Below are 12,302 nucleotides of genomic sequence, written 5' to 3' on the forward strand. Positions count from 1 at the left end.
CATCTGTTTTGTTTCTTAAATTCCACAGACGAGTGAAATCATGTATTTGTCTTTCTCTGACTGATTATTTTGCTTAGCATAACGTCCTCTAGCTCCATCCACGTTGTTGCAAACAGCAAGTTTTCATTTTCTTTGATGGCTGAGTAATATTCCAGGTATATATATATATACTACATTTTCCTTATCCATTCATCAGTTGATTGACACCTGGGCACTTTCCATAGTTTGACTAGTTTGGACATTGCTGCTATAAACATTGGGGTCCACGTGCAGGGGCAGCCTCTCTTAACTGTCTGGTTTTCATCCCACTGGAGACTGCATCCAAGGGTAGCTGACATGTGAAATAACCTGCATCTGGAGTTGCTGACTCTGGACTCTGCCAATTCCCTTAGGAAAGATGTGGTGTCCGCAACCTTCCTGTCCGCCTCTCTCCTTCGCAGCTCCTCCACAGCTCATGTTTAGGACTTGTGTTTTTATTTTACTTCTATTAATACCTGGGTCCATTTCCTACTGCTGTAACAAATTACCATGAACTTGGTAGCTGAAAACAACACCAAGTCATTCTCGCACCGTTCTAGAGCTCAGAAATCCTAGAATGAAGATGTAGGACAGTGTTCCTTCTGGAGGCCTCAGGGAGAATGGGCCTCCTTGCCTTTCTACCTTGCAGAGGCACCTACGTTCCTTCCTCCATCTTCTAAGTCAGCAGCATCTTCTCATCTCTCCCCCTGACCTCTGCCTCCACTGTCACACCACCTTCTGACCCTCTTATACGGACCCTTATGATGGTATTGTGTGCACCAGATAATCCAGGGTCATCTCCTCAGGTGGAGACCCTTAAAGTAATCACACCTGCAGAGTCCTTTTTGCTGTGTGAGGGAATATATTCCCAGGTTCTGGAGATTCGGACATGGACATCTTTGGGAGACCGTTATTCTGTCTACCACACTACCTTTATAACTTTAAATAATGTGTTTAAATATCTATATCTTATCCCATCAATTTTAGCAATAGCTCTTGCTACTACCCACTTTGTTTGCTCAACAAACACTTGTTCTGGGAGCTGGGTTTATAGCCCTGAACAAAACAAGCAAAACCCCAATTCCCAAGGAATTTATGTTCTAGTGAAAAACACATAAGAAACTAAATAAATAGGTAAATCCTGTTTCCAACATAATTGTTTTTCGGATGATGATTTGGCAAAGATTACCAGGATTTAAAATGCGCCCACCCTTTGACCCAGCCAACCCAGCCATTAAAAGTCTGTGTATGAAACTATGTGTGCGACGTGTACTTTAAAGCAGCGTTTATGACAGCAAACGTTTGGGAGCTAATCAAACACGTATTAATGGTAAATAACTTACCATTAAATATGTGGTGCCCAGAAGCTAGAATTTATAGAATAATATTATGGTATGTGTTCCAGAATGTGGGTTTATGGCAAACTCTGTCCTGACAGAGCAGTCTAGCAGGGAATGAACACAGGAGTAAATCACAGTGTGGAAGGTGTGCCGTGGAGAAAGACCAAGAGTACAGAGGGATGAGGAGTGCTGGTGGGTATAACTTTTGTTTGTTTTTATTCTGAAATATTTTAGATTTACAAGAGTTGCAAAGACAGCACAGAGGTTTCCTGAATGCCCCTCTCCCAGCTTGCCCTATGAACACATTGCATAACCAGGGTATGTTTATCAAGACATGAAGGGAGACACAAACTATCAACTGGAGTCCTCTCTCATGCAGTAACATCCAAGCACAGACTTGAAGGAGGGGAGGAAGGAACTGTGGGGTAGCTGAGGAAGAGTGCTTCAGGCAGAGGGAACAGTCAATGCAAAGCCCACAAGGCAAGAGCTGCCTGTTTCCCCAGAATAGCAGACTAGCCTGGAGTGGATGAAGAAGCTTGGTAGGTGGTGAGGTCCACACGGTGCAGGACGGACCACCCTTGCAGGGCTTTCCCAGGTCTTCCTTCTCCTCTGAGTGAAGCAGGTGAATCCTTGGAAGGTTCTGAGCAGAGGGGGGACATGATCAGACAGATTTTATCTGGATCGCCTGGCTGCTGTGCTGTGGGTGTGTGGCCAGAGCAGGGAGAGCAGGGGGAGCTACTGCTACAGGGTGTGCGAGAGGTCATGGGTGGCTTGGGCCCCAGCGGCTGGGAGGAGTGGTCCTTTTCCAGGTACATTCTGCTGGTGAAGGAGATGTTCCTTCATGGATCGGACGCACTCCACGGCTCTTAGGGCCTGCCATCTCCCCCGAGCGTGCTTCTCCATATTCTTGCTGCACCTTTGTCAGCTACATTCGTGTTGTGGGTTTACACCTTAATTAGGTCCCACCACCTTAACCAAGCCTTCCATCCAGGATGCACAGGGTGATTCTAAAAACTAAAACCCTGGGGCACCTGGGTGGCACATCGGTTAAAGCGTCTGCCTTCGGCTCAGGGCGTGATCCTGGCGTTGCGGGATCGAGCCCCACATCAGGCTCCTCTCCTGGGAGCCTGCTTCTTCCTCTCCCACTCCCCCTGCTTGTGTTCCCTCTCTCGCTGGCTGTTTCTATCTCTGTCAAATAAATAAATAAAATCTTTAAAAAAAAAAAACTAAAACCCTATGCGGAGTTTTTATATATGCAAATTGTATCTAATTATGACGACTTCACTGCCAACCAAGTAAAGAGCTAGTTTCTGGGCACCATACTTTACCCAATTCTCCATTAGTAAATTTTTAGATTGTTCCCCACTGTTTGCAGTTGTAAGTATTGTTAAAAAGAACAAACTTGTTTGCATATCTTTGTACATGGATTTTTTTTAAAGAAATTCTCTTTCTCCCCTCCTCTTATTTTTTTTTTAAAGATTTTATTTATTTATTTGACAGAGACAGCCAGCGAGAGAGGGAACACAAGCAGGGGGAGTGGGAGAGGAAGAAGCAGGCTCATAGCAGAGGAGCCTGATGTGGGGCTCGATCCCAGAACGCCGGGATCACGCCCTGAGCCGAAGGCAGACGCTTAACCGCTGTGCCACCCAGGCGCCCCGTGTACATGGATTTTAAAAATATCTTCCTTTAGTGTTCTCTTTCCCCGCAGTTTTGGGATGTACTCGGTGCCCAGCACTGTGCAAGTTGAAGACGTACAGCATGATGGTTGGACTTACGTGTATCATGATACGCTCACCAGAATATAAGTTTAGCTAACATCTATCATCTTATGTAGATACAAAAGGAAAAAAGAAAAGAAAAAAAATGTTTTATTCCTTGTGATGAGAACTCTTAAGATTTACTCTCTACACAACTTTCAGGTATACCACACAGCAGTGTTCACTATCTTCACCAGGCAGTAAACACACATCCCTAGTGTGTTTGTCTTATACTGCAAGTTTGTACTTTTTCACCCTCTTCTCTAATCCGCCCTCTCCCCACTCCCACCGGTGTGACCATGAACCTGATCTCTTCTGAGTTTCATTTTTTCTTGTTTAGATTCCATGTATAAGTAAGATCATAAGGTATGTGTCTTTCTCTGTCTGACTTAGTTCACTTAGCATAATGTCCTCCATATGCAGATTTTTAATGGTGAATTTGCCGGGTCAAAGAATAGGCATATTTTAAATTTTGATTAATTCTTCCAAAGTATCTTCCTAAAACCACTGTGCTGCAGTCAACAGTGAAGAGAGTAGCCATTTCCCCACCCTGGATATATTGTCAGTCTTTCACATTTTTTCAATCTAGCCAGCATAAATAGGATATATTGTTATTTTTATCTTCCCATGTATATTTCCAAGGTCAAACGTCTCCTATACTTATTTGCTACTTGGCATTTCTTTTTCTACAAGTTACTAGCTTATATCCACTGCACACTTTTCTGTTGGCATTCTTACCTTTTACTCACTAATATATAGAACAGTTCCATGCGTTCCAGATATATTTGGGTTGTTGGCTCACACAATTCTCTCCACATCTAATACTTGTCCTTCTAACTTTGTCTATGGTTGTCTACTCTTAAATCAAGATCTTAAATATTGGTGTCAAATATATCTATTATTTCCATTGTGGCTTCTGTTTTGTTATTTCTTGTACTTGAGTGTTTATGGTTGGCTCTTTAATCTGGAGTGGATTTTGTGTGTATGGTGTGAGGTAAGGCTTTATCTTTCCTTATGCCATATAATAACCAGTTGTCCCACTGTCATGTATTAAATGTATCTTACATTGAATTCCCTATTATTTATGTCCTTTTCGAGGATCTTTATTCTGTTTTGTGACTTATTTGCCTTTGTCTATTCTAATACCACATTTTAAAACTCTCTTACTTCTATAGGGTATTTCCATACTTCCTAAGGCAGGCTACTCACCACCACCATGATGCAAAATTGTATTGCACTCTTGCACATTTATATTTCTAGATAGACATTAAAACCAAGTAAAGTGTCATCAAAAACAATCCCCTTAGGATTTGTACTGGAATTGCTTTGAAGTATGAATTAACATGACAAAAAGTGTGAATCTTTACAATTTGGAGTCTCTGATAAAGGAAAAATGGTAGGCAACTCCATTCAGTCTATTTATTTAGTCTTTTTATGTGTTCCATTAAAGTTTTATCATATATTATTGCACATTTTTGATAAGTTTACTGCCATGTTGTTTGTGATTTTTCTTGCTGTTGTGAAAGTCATGAATGCTATTTCTTGTTATAGCTCTAGTTGGTTTTTGACCACATTGTTGGCACCAGTGATGATCCCTCCATTTATCCATGCCCTTTGCCATGGGACTTCACACCGCCCTCACTTGGGGTGGGGTAGCCTATGCCACCCCCTGACACTTGGCCACATGGCCTACATTAGTCAATGGGCTGTAGTGGACAGGACACAAGCAGAGGCTGGAGATGGGCTTGTACACTGGAGCTTGCTCTCTTGCCTTCACCATGGTTAGGGGTGACCAGGTAGGACCCCAGCTTTGCCCTCACCATGCAAACATGCCCCAGCTGGCCCACTGGGCCCAGGAGGATCGTGAGTGGCATGGAGAGCAGAGCTCCAGCTAAACTGCCCCAGCCTAGCTCAAGTTAGAGCAGAACTCTCCACCAAACCACAGACACACGGGTGAGGCCAACCTAGATTAGCGGACCCCTAGCCAGCCCACAGATGCATCGGCTATAATGCAAAATCACTACCGTTCTGGAGCACTGAGTTTTGAGGCAGGTCATTATGCAGCAATTGCCACCTGACACAATGACAATGTCAGTCATCTAATTCCACGTGTCCATCTTGCATCTGGTCACTAAGTGCGCAGTCACAAATTCTGGTAGACCTTCAGTTGATTATTTTCTGACTGTCTGGATAATTATGTCATATACAGTAAAGATCACCCTGTTTCTTCCTTTCCTATCATCCCTCTTTGTTTTTGTTGTCATTGGCAAGGTCTTCACAAACAGTACCAAGGGCACATTTATGTTTGTGTGGGCGCATGCGGGGAGTGTGTTGCTCTTTGCGAATACAGGTGTTAGGGCACCCAGTGTCTCCAGCAGCCTGAGAACATTGCTCTAAGCACAGTAAATTTGTCTAGCATCCCTCTTGTAGGAAGAGCAGGCTAGGTGGGAGCCAGATGTGAATTGACATGAATGGATTTCAGGAGATAGCATGCCCCTGTCAACATGGCCCCTGACAATGCCAGTGTCAACATGGCAGCAGGAGGTGGAGGGAGAGAAAAAGAAGCACTTAAGATGCCCTCTCACCCTCAGCTCCATGGACACAAACTAGAGAGTCACAGGGCGCCCAGGATAACCACCTGGCATTTTTAAGTGAGGCTCAGCTGCCCAGTTATCCAAGAGTATAACCACCCCCTCACGGAGACAGGCCGCTGCCCTTAGTTCTCAGGCCTCCCAAGACCAGGACATATATTTGGGGGTTCTTCTCATGAGCTACAAGGCCTGCCCCTCTGTGGGGGTGGAAAGAGTGATGGCATAAAAGAATTCAGGCCCAGGTAGTATTCCCAGGTGGCACTGTATGGAACAGTACAATGACTAGCTTCCTGTTGAGAAAAATGCAAATAAAACCCATGAAATGTACATGACCTTTTAAAGCCACTACAATTTCTGATTGGGTTTATCTTGTTTATTGCTTGATACTTAATCATCAGTGGCTTGTGTTAAGTATTCAATGGTCTGTGAATGAACACAGAGAAGACATGGAAAACAGACCCCCGCAATCCTTTTGCAGAGGGAGTGAGCTTGCCCTCTGCTAGACCAATCTGCATACTAGATGCCAAGGCGTTGGTGCTGGAGAATGTCTAATCTCACAAATGTCTGTTGGAAGAGTACTGTGTTCATTTAGCAGAAATGTCTTATGAGGGGTGCCTGAGTGGCTCAGTCGTTGACCGTCTGCCTTCAGCTCAGAGCATGATCCCAGCGTTCTGGGATCGAGCCCCACATCAGGCTCCTCTGCTGGGAGCCTGCTTCTTCTTCTCCCACTCCCTGCTTGTGTTCCCTCTCTTGCTCCCTCTCTCTGTCAAAATAAATAAATAAAATCTTTAAAAAAGAAAAAAAAGAAATGTCTTATGATGCCTCTTGGGGTAAAGCAGATGGGGACGCTGAGGGAATACTCAAGTAACAATGAGTAGTAATAAACATACCACCAGCAATAACAGCTTCTGTTCCCTGCCAGATGCCCCTCTAAGTACATTTCACGTTTTAACTCATTTTGTCTGCACAATGACCTATGAGAGAGGTACCCTTGTCAATCCACACAGGTGAGGAAATGGAGGCAAGGAGAGTTTACAGGAACCCAGAGTCTGAGTCTGAATTCTTCTGTGTATTTAAAGAGGTAGGGAATTTGATGTTCTAGGAGGAAAAGGAAGGTGCTTACACAGTGGTACAGGGATAGATTCAAGAAGCAAGTCCCTGGGTGCCTCACAGAGAAGGTAGCAGGTGTATTATATATCATGTAGTTCTTTTTTTAAAGATTTTATTCATTTATTTATTCATGAAAGACAGAGAGAGAGAGAGGCGGAGGCAGAGGGAGAAGCAGACTCCCTGCAGAGCGGGGGGCCCAATGCGGGACTCCATCCCAGGACCCTGGGATCATGACCTGAGCCAAAGGCAGATGTTTAAACGGCTGAGCCACCCAGGTGCTCTATATCATATAGTTCTATTATTTAAATTATAAATAACAGTATATAATACAGTTGTGTTCTTTAAACTCCATATGTGTACATGTAGTTATTATATGTTATTTTGTTATGTTATAGTATTGTATTATATTAGTGTATATGTTATATATAGTATATTGTATATGTTATATGTTAAAATATATGTTATATTATAATTATACTACTTATATTATATAAATTATAATACTACTTATTTTATTACAGTATTTCAACAGGAACATCAAATAAGTATTTCCCAAGGGAAATCGTCAGGGCCATAGGACCCCACAAACCTTCAGGTAAGGTCACACAGATGCCATTTGCCTGAGTGGCTGGACTCTCAGAACCAGTACGACAAACCGGTGTTGTGGCAGAAGGCGGTCTGCTGAGCCAATGAGGGGCGTCATCACTACTTGAAAAACAAGAAAACATGTCAACTAGTGTGAGAAGAAGGCACAGGTGTCCCAGCAGGCATAGCCCGCTCCACCATGGGAATTTTGTGTAGGATGTCTGGTGGCCCTCAGCCCGGGAGGTCCCATGAAATTCCACCTGTGCACCTAAATTGCTAGCAAGGTCCACCAGTTCTAATGGCTGGGAGTCGAGGAGAGAAGACTTCCACCGCTCACCACGTTCCCACCCTCAAAGTTCTCCCTCAAGCTGACACACACGTAGGGCCACATCTTCAGCACCCAGGGTGGGAACCTGAAATTCTCTGCATGGTGCCATCATGGGTCCTGAACATCCTCTGAGGGGGCAGTCGTCCACTTGTCCCGCAGCAGCCCCAAGCCAGTGTGAGTGCCCACTTTTTATCCAGGGGCTTCAGTGGGACCCACCGCCCACTTTGCTGTGGGACTAGACAGGTGGCCTTCATCCCTCTTCCAAGCTGAGCCCCCTGGGGACAGTTGTTCAACCAGTTACCAATTTACCAATTAGAAATGGCACCTGGCTTCATTTCTTCATTGTACGCACGGGACAAAGACTTCTCAGGGAAGACGGAAATAAAAAATAGGATATCAGGGGCGCCTGGGTGGCACAGCGGTTAAGCGTCTGCCTTTGGCTCAGGGCGTGATCCCAGCGTTCTGGGTTCGAGCCCCACATCAGGCTCCTCCGCTATGAGCCTGCTTCTTCCTCTCCCGCTCCCCCTGCTTGTGTTCCCTCTCTCGCTGGTTGTCTCTATCTGTGTCAAATAAATAAATAAAATCTTTAAAAAAAATAGGATATCAAGAAATGTGACTGATATAAATTGCTCTTCTAAAAGGCCAAGACTTCTTTGGGAAAGAGGTAACTCATGACAGACATGCTTCAAACATTCACACAACTTCCAGTCTGTTCATACAGCCTGGGGCTTTAGAGCCAGATAACTGGTATTACATTATTACTTCTTCATTGCAAACTTTCCTTCTCTTTCTGCTACAGTATTTGACATCTGCACTTAGATTTTAAAACCCATTTGCAAGTATCTAGACTCATCTCTAGGTAAGTGTATTTTCATTCTTAGATATGTCCAGCTATGACCTTCCTGCTTTTGTGCAGCTCCTCCTTCTGCTCATCTCCCAGTTGGTCACATCTCTGATGTCATCTTTTGGCAAGAGCTGTGGTGATCCCACTCCTCACCTACGCCAGCTGCTACCCCGTATGGACACGGCTCTTGGGTTCTACAAGGTTAGCTCAGCTCAGAGTTGAGCCCAGTTCCCAGAACTGACGCTGGGTACAGGTGGGCAATAAACAGCTCTGGGGAGGATCCTTAGGTCTCTATCGGAGGCAAATGCTGCTGTGTCCTTGTACCCGGAGGGCTCTGAGAGTCAGCGCAGATGAACTGAGACAGGGAAGGACCGATGGTGGTTGGAAGATTTCTCAGTCTCAGGGTCCAGACCTCCTTCCACCACAGTCTCCTTCTTCAAGGCCAAGTGTCCCTTCCCACCTAGGACTGACAGGGCTGCAGTACACAGCAGGACCTTATGAGATGTGGTGGCTCTGAGCTTCCGCATCCTTATCTCAGATGCTCTCCTCCAGTGGGAGGCCCTTCTTCAGTTGGTGCATTTTTCTTCTTTCCACCTTATCAGTGGTTGTCACCTCTTGTCCACTGTGCAATGGGTCTATTGTTTTAAATATAACTTACTCCATCTTCACACATCCCAGGGGTCAGCATTATCACACTCATTTCACAAATAAGGACTCTGAAGTTCAGAGAGGCCAACCAAGCTTACATGGCCTCATTCCAACTAAATGCCTCTAAGACCCACCCACTATGCTCTCCTGTCCTCCAAGGGTGAGATATTTTCCTGGTCCTCCACTTTTATGTGTATATGGTCAGAATTATATACTATATTATATTAGGATATATGTCATATATTAGTATGTTATATGTTATGTATGCATATATATGTCTATGTTATAGGTTATTAGTGTGTTATGTGTTATCTATTAATATATTATATATCAGTTTATTATGTGTTAGTATGTTATATACGTTACATATTAGTGCAATATATTATATAATAGTATATTATGTTATTAGTACATTATATGTGCTATGTATTAGTATATATGCTATTTTTCTGGAGTCTGATCCAGACTCCCCAGCATCCAGTTATTGGTGGTGTGTTTTCTGCCTGCCATACCCATGTATCTCATTTCCATCCTTCCTTCCCCACTAGTTCTGAAAGATCTATGGCGTTTGCCTGCCCCACTTGCTGTACCAAGGCAGGCTTTAACTCTGACATTACCATCTTTGTTTCCTTGTGATTTTCCCTGATCCTTTCCATTTCTCTCTGCATCCCATCCTCTTGCTTTTCTATTCCACCCTGAGCTCTCTCTGTGGCTTTGCAGGAGATGGATGGTAACAGGAAACTTCCAAAGATGCCTTTCTGGGTCCTGCAGTGGATGGCTGAGGTGCCCCCTTTCTTTGAGTCTCCTGAATGCTGCTCCCCTCCATCTGAGGTTTGTTTCCATTTAGACTTGGTGTTTGTCACACAGAGGACAGCCTTTGCTCTCACTCTTTGTTCCCTTATGTGACATTCAAAGCCGCTAGTCACATCAACTGCTGTGCAGGCTGACAGACCTGTTCCCAGCAGCATCTCCCTGAACCCACTGTCTGGGACCTGGGTACTCTGAATGCACAGAGCACAAGAAAAACTATGATTCCCTAGAAGTCTGAACCCGGGGTCTTTCTACTTCTGTTCCCCAACCCCCATAGCACTTTTATAGATTCTGGGACCTATCCAGGAGTAGACAATGATGACATTATGAGGTTTTATTTTGTTTACTTTTGTCCATATGAGTCAGGATTCTGCCATTGGCAGCCTTGGCTTGTCAATCAAAGCATCTTAGCTCTTCTTTCCCAGTTTTCCTTCATGACCCCCTGCTGTCCCTGCAAGCCTGATTGTTGGTCCCACACCTGTCAGTGACCCTCACTCTCAGAATGTGGCTGGGGCCATGGGTCAGCAGACCCACCAGGCCCCCTTGCCTTCACCATGCTGCCCAGGTGCTCCTCTGCCAGGAGTATGCACAGTGCCAGGTGTGGTGGATGTGCTCACAGTGGAAAGGCCGATCCCATGCTCCCCTTCACTCTCCTGTAGTGGAACCCCTGTGTTTTAGCTGTGCTCACAACCTCTCAGATCAAGACCACATTTTCCAGCTTTCCTTGTGCTGGATGAGGCCATGTGACTAGGTTCTGGCCAAAGAGACGCAAGGGGGCTGAACTGTGCAAATCCCAGCCCATGCCCTCACAGGGAGAGGGAACATGCAACCCCTTGCCTGCTTTCTGTGGGCTCACCAGATACCCTGGCGAGCCATCTTGGACCAGCACCTAGGATGTGGAGGGCAACAGGATAGGAGCCTGGCTGCTCCACGCCGGAGCCACCTATCAGCTAAGGCTGCTTACTTCCAGATTCTTCCAATAGGGAAAAATAAATGTCTACCTGTGTAAGCCACAGTGTTTGGGGGGCTCTTTGTTATAGCAACCTAACCCATACTCTGCCTGTTACAGTGCTCATATAATAAATGGTACTTTCTTCCCCTCTGTGTGCCTTGGGGAAGGGGTATTGTGCAGGGAAGGGTGCCAGGGGGGTTGTTAAGGCTAGATTTCTGCTCTGCAGCCATCCAGATTCCTCTCTATTACAAACAGCTGGGGGCACACTGGCCGGCGTCTCCATCTGCTTTCTTGGCTCATGAGCCAAGACAAATACTACTCTTCCAGTCACAGCAGTCACAAAGGGTGACAAAGGTGGTGGCATGGGGGTCTCTCAGAGGCAAGAGACAAGTCAGGTGCCTCAACAGAACTCTCAGAGTTCCCATGGGTCCCCCCATGGAGGCACTTGTGAAGGCACAGGCCACAGCAGAGAATGAAGGCCCTGCCTCCCCAGCTTTTCCATCTGCTGAGAGGAGGCTCGCACCTAGAAAGGGTCTTGACTGTTGTTCAAAGTCACATTCATTCTCCCACCTACTGTTCACCAACCATGCTGTAACCTGGGGACTGTCATGTCTATACTACAGGGTGAAGAAGCTGAACTCAGAAAGGTTTGATAAACTTGCCCAAAGTGGAGTGCAGATCCAGAGGCAGTGGTCTTCATGTTACACTCCCTCTGCTTTGCTGTCCCTGCCAGCCCTCTCTCAGATGACCCCTCTGGAAAGCAGAGACCTGGGTTGTGCTGCCCATCCAGGGCAGGTGCCAACACACACATCAGGTGGGGAGTCTGGAGCTCAGACTGAGGGTGATGGCTAGACCCCCCTGCACACGTGGCCAACCTCGCCTTGGCCAGGACAGGTTAGCCAGAGGACTGTCGTCTCAGTGCAGTGGGCTTTGGGGGACACACACTGAGATGAGCAGCATCCTGGGTCAGTGCCTGGCATCGTAGGGGCCTGGGTTCACTGACTTACTCCTCCTCCTGTATGATTGTCCTGACCTCCACTGTTCCTTTTATCCTGGCTGCATTGCTTGGTTATGGATAAAGAAAGGCCATGTTAATACACCTGGAAATCAATGCCTCCTTTCCCCAGAGCATGTTTGACCATAGAGGGTAAGTTTGGTCAGGGGCAAAGGGTAGAGGTCATAAGGCCGAGTCCTTTCTGCAGGACCAGAGCTGGTCAGAATAGAGCGTCCATTCTCCAATCACCCGTGCTGTAGTGCTGAGCGCGCATGAAGGCTTCATGTCTGCCGGCTCCCACCGGACAGGAAAGATGATGGTGGCA

This window comes from Ursus maritimus, unplaced genomic scaffold, assembly GCF_017311325.1.
Source record: "Ursus maritimus isolate PB19 unplaced genomic scaffold, ASM1731132v1 scaffold_14, whole genome shotgun sequence".
In the NCBI taxonomy this organism is placed as follows: Eukaryota; Metazoa; Chordata; class Mammalia; order Carnivora; family Ursidae; genus Ursus; species Ursus maritimus.